Raw genomic sequence first — 5257 nt, forward strand, 5'->3', positions numbered from 1 at the left:
AGAACCGCCGGCCAATAGAAAACAGTTGGGCGCAGCTAGCTGTCACTGCTAGCTCCACACAATCGTTTTCTATTTATTTTTTTGAACTTTTTTCACTATTTTTCTGTCCTGCTCGGTCCCACAGGCTATTCACTCACTGCTGTTAAAATTGCACTTTCAAACAAACACAGTAAACTAACTTGTTCTTTGTGATCATTAAAAGCCAGCAGCGTCCATGCAGCAGGAAACGTTCATATACCCCGCCTCCCTGGACGGGGAGTGTGAATGCTTCATGTTGCATGGACGTTGCTGGCTTTTTATGATTACAAAGACGTCCGAAAATGTGGCCGAAAATGCAGTGCATCTCTAGCTTCTCTCCTCCCTGTTGGGCCCCGGTCTGTGTCCTCTCCTATGCCTGTGTCGCTAGAGTCTGTGGGGATTGGAGGGGACACAGGCGGGAGCCTAGCAGGAAGGATGAGAAGCTGTCAGGAGGCCAAGTGGGGTGATGCAGGGAGGAGACCGCGTTCAGCTCTCACAGGAGGCTGAGCTATCCTCACGCACTTCCCCGCTTGGCCTCCTCTGACAGTCAGATCAGTCAAGATGGAGAGCAGAAAACAAACACTCAGCGATCAGTACTAATCGCTAAGTGTTTGTCTATAACGAGGATCTTGTAAGCTTACTGTGTCCCCAGTTATGAATGAACAGGAAGTGCTCTACATCACTTTATGATTGTGGACATAGTAACTGATACTATCTCCAGAGTTCACACAGCACAAACTGCTGCATTAGCCATTTGTCATGCGTAGGGCAACCCATGGAAATGAATGGGCTAACGCAGGGCAAACACAGCAAAATACACACCGCAAGTGTGTACAGGGCCTAAGTCCCCATTCACACCTTTGCATTCCAGGAACGCACGCCACATGCAATTCTGCTGTAGGCGTACCACATTTTTTTCACTGCACATTTAATGCGAGTCAACGCAGGGGGAAAAAACACGCCTTCTCCTGGATGCATTTATTAGGCCATTAAGAAGTAATGGCACAGCAAGCATGTTGCACATTTTTTATGCGTTCCATGCATGCGTTCACAGAACTAGATGGTGTGAATCGGGCCAAAATGTAACTGTTTATTTCTATGTCAGTTCTGCGTGTGCGTTGCAGCCATTGTACAAACAATGTTTTTTTCTATTGATCTTTTCTTAATCTCCGGAAACATTCTCTGCAGACATCCTTTACTCTCTAATGTATGTTGAGAAAATCTTCGCATCTTGTTGCTAGGGGCAACTGCATCACTATTCTTTGCTCCAGTTTTGCTCCAAACCAGTGACCTGGGATGTGACGTTTCATCCCATTAGAGTATTTGTACGGGGAGTGGAAATGCAAATGATATAAAACGGCTGAAACGCATCTTTTAGCTGAAATAATATTTTTACAGACGTGTTAGAGAAGATTGAAGTGGTCTGATTATGCTTTCCTCTTGATGTGTGTTATCATAAGCTCAGCACTCCTGGATAAACCAGAGTGATATGAAGGATAAGAAAAGTGATCGGGAACTGAAGGGCAGAATTATAAATCTGGTGGAATCCTTCCTTGTCTCCCATGACTAACCTTAAAAAAGCCCAAGCTTTTTTATGGCTTTAGTCCATTTTCAGGTCACAGGAGGTCCTGAGACCCAAAGTCAGCATCTAGTGGGCTGCTGTCCGGTATATGCTTACCGCACAGAGCCATGCTGTAGGCGAGAAACATCTCAACAACAATATTGTCTGCATCCATGTGGCTGCCTGATTGACAGCTAGCTCTGCCTCTCTAAAGCCAGAGCCAGCTGTGCCTGCCCCCTTCCCTGTCTGTCCCTCCAATGAGAACTGGAGGAACAGAGTGGAAGGGGGAATCCCTGCAGGGAGTGGTGACTGATAGTCACTGATTTCTGCAGGGAGACGACTGTGAACTGAATGATCGGTGGTTTGTGATTGCTCAGCTCTCGATCTCTAGAGCCGGCATGTGACAGCTGCAGTGTCCCACTTCAGCTCAAAGAAGACTAAATTTTACTCTCCCAATACTTCTCCTTTAATGTATTTCCATTAAGCATTGGATGGGGACCAGACATGGTCCATCATCAGATAACCCACCCTGAGAATTAATCACTGAACGGTGGAATGGACATGGTCCATCATCAGAAAGCCCACCCACAGAATTGCCTTCACTGAAATGCATGCATGCAGGAAGTGGCTGTAAAGAGGTTACATGAAATTAACAGACCTGAAATGGAACAAAACATTAAAAAAGGGAGGAATCAAGTACTTTATGTTTAAAGTGACAATAAACTCAGGAATTAAATCTTAAAAATGCATCCAAGTACCTTAACCCCTCAAAATGTATCTTATTTGTGTATCACTCGGCTGTAGATCCTCAAATCATCTCTGAATTGGTGTTGACACTGTCCTTCCTTCTGGAGGGTGGTTACTTCTGTTCCCCATGGTCCCTGTGTGTGTTGTAAAGCAGTCACCACTCCAAGCTCACTCCTGTGACTACAATCTCACAATTTTAATTACTTATTTGTTTTTAGATTGTAGTCCATCACGGGAGGGAACTTAGAGCAGTGGCTACTTTACAACACACACAGGGACCATGGGGAACGAAAGTAGCCACCCTCCAGAAGGAAGGACAGCATCAGCACCAATCAGAGATGATTTGAGGATCTACAGCCGAGTGATACACAAATAAGATACATTTCTGTTAAGAGTAAAGGTACTTAATATAATATAAATCTTGAGTTTAGTGTCACTTTAAAAAATGTCAATCGCTACACAATCCTTTGGCAAACTATACAACATGTCATTCATTTAGGCCTGGCTCACACTTTGGCATTCTGTGAACGCATTTTAAAAATGTGTCATGTGTACGTTTATGCAACGCATCAAAAATGTGCTTGCACTGCCATTACTTGTTAATGGCACCCCAAATGCGGCTGGAAAAAGCATGTTTTTAGTCGTGTATCAAGCGCACATAAACACACACGTGCATCAAGTGGTCACAAAACGTGGGAAAGCACTGCATAAGCTTTGCTGTGTTTTTTGCACATGTGGCATCCCATTGAAATGAATGGGCTGACGCTTGGCAACACTCACCAACGCATGCCAACGCACATTCCTTGGATTGCCAAGTGTGAACCGGACCTTAGGGTTTACATTTGCTTCAACATGCATTGCAACACAACCCTTCAATATTGCATGATCTTTGTATTTCACCAAAACCCCGCACTTCCCGAAATATGTGAATGTATCCTTATGCCGCACATGTGCTGCATTAACCAACTAACCAACGACCACCCCAGCCAGTCTTGGTGGCACAGATGTTCCACTACCTGCCCCTTTATGACTAGCCTATGAATTGAACAACCCATGCTCTTCCTATAGAACTACAAGTCACATGGGGCCATGCAGCTATTGTACCATATAAAAAAAACGTAATCCAATCTACATAGATTCTTTATAATGAATGGAGGTTTTCACATGAACTCAGCTGCTTTGTTCGCAGTGAACCAACGATTCCAAAGACAAACACAGAACCCAGCGGCCAGGGAGCGTGTCTGAATTTACATAATTGGCTCATTTCCAATGTGAACACAAGAGGTCGCTGTTGTGACCCAATGCTGAAAATTCTGTCTAAATTGTTAATCGCTGCTTGATTTATTCCACAACCAGCACAATATCAAGAGGGTGAAAAATACACATACAAGTCACAAACGTATGGCAGGAAAACACAACACTACACCAGCAAACCATCAATCCTCCCTAGAAGAACATAGCAACATCTAGATAACACATCTCCAATTCCAGAGGGTTATTGTAATATCTCATGAAAATCTACATCTAAAACATAGCTAATAAAAATATTTACATTGATGGGGAAGTACTCTCAAAAGAGAGAGAGAGCAAGAAAGTTAGAGAGGGAGAGAGAGCTAGCTAAGGAATGAATTAGCAATATATTTAAACACCTTAAACATACATGGAAATGTTTTAAAATATATTGTTAATTAATTCTTTAGCTAGCTCTCTTTCTCTTACGAGAGAGAGAGAGAGAGAGAGAGAGAGAGAGAGATCAAATGAATACACTTTCTGCAGCCAGATATATTACAGATGACCTCTGGTGATGATTGCATCATTGATGACAATTTGGAGAGTAGAGGGGTTCAGTAATCCTCCATCGAACTGTCTACAGTACCCTGTAAGATGCAACTCTTTATAAATTAGGTGTGTCTATGTACTATAGAGATCCGAGGCAATGACTGACCCACTGGTCCGATGTTAAATAGATACAATGTGGCTTTTTCCTGTACTGAGTACATTCATCATACAATGTATCCAGCACACTTTCATGGGCTCATTATACAGAACCCACCAGATTAGAACAGAGTGTCCTTTTCCTGAAAACTGTAACCACCTTGTTTTATGTTGTGTTTTTTTATTATTTCAGTCCTCTGGCTTGGCCATAATTAAAGCCTTGAGCAAACAAACGCCAGAGGTCAGCTCCATTGTCTATGGACTGGATGGGACACAAGAGACGGAAGCTATTCATGGCCTAAACCCACAATGACTGTCAGGGACTGTGCACTGAGGAGTGGCACTAAAACTCAGGGGCTCAATTAGAAAAAAACTAGATTATCCACAGAAACAGAGTACATGGCGAACTTTGTTCACACGGTCAGAACCATTGCTTCCTATGGACAACTTTTCTTCTAGTTTTTCTAAATCAATGTCATAGCGCTGGTATAGGCAGAGAGAACTGCACCATAGAGACATAGCAATACCAGACCACCTTATATATGTGATGGCTGACTGAGAGGCTGATTTACTAAAGGCGTTAAGAACCTTCACACAATAGATTGTGTGAATCTTCCATCTAATTATTCAATCAGGTGAAAAGCAAATTCCAGTGAGCTTGTTTCCTCTGCACATGATTGGATAATTGAAGTGACCATTCATACAATGTATGTGTGCAGATTTGCAACTCCTTTAGTAAATCAGCCCCGATGTGCACTCTCTCTCTCTCTCTTTATATCTATCTATCTATCTATCTAACTATCTATCTATCTATCTATCTATCTATCTATCGATCTAACTATCTATCTATCTATCAATCTATCTATTTATCTACCTCTATATCTCTATTTACCTAACTAACTATCTATCTATTTATCTATCTATTTATCTATCTGTCTATCATTCTCTATCTCTCTCTCTCTCTCTCTCTCTCTTTCTCTCTTTCTCTCTCTCTCT

This window comes from Nanorana parkeri, unplaced genomic scaffold (genome assembly GCF_000935625.1).
Source record: "Nanorana parkeri isolate BGI_ZX_2015 unplaced genomic scaffold, ASM93562v1 scaffold1257, whole genome shotgun sequence".
NCBI lineage: Eukaryota > Metazoa > Chordata > Amphibia > Anura > Dicroglossidae > Nanorana > Nanorana parkeri.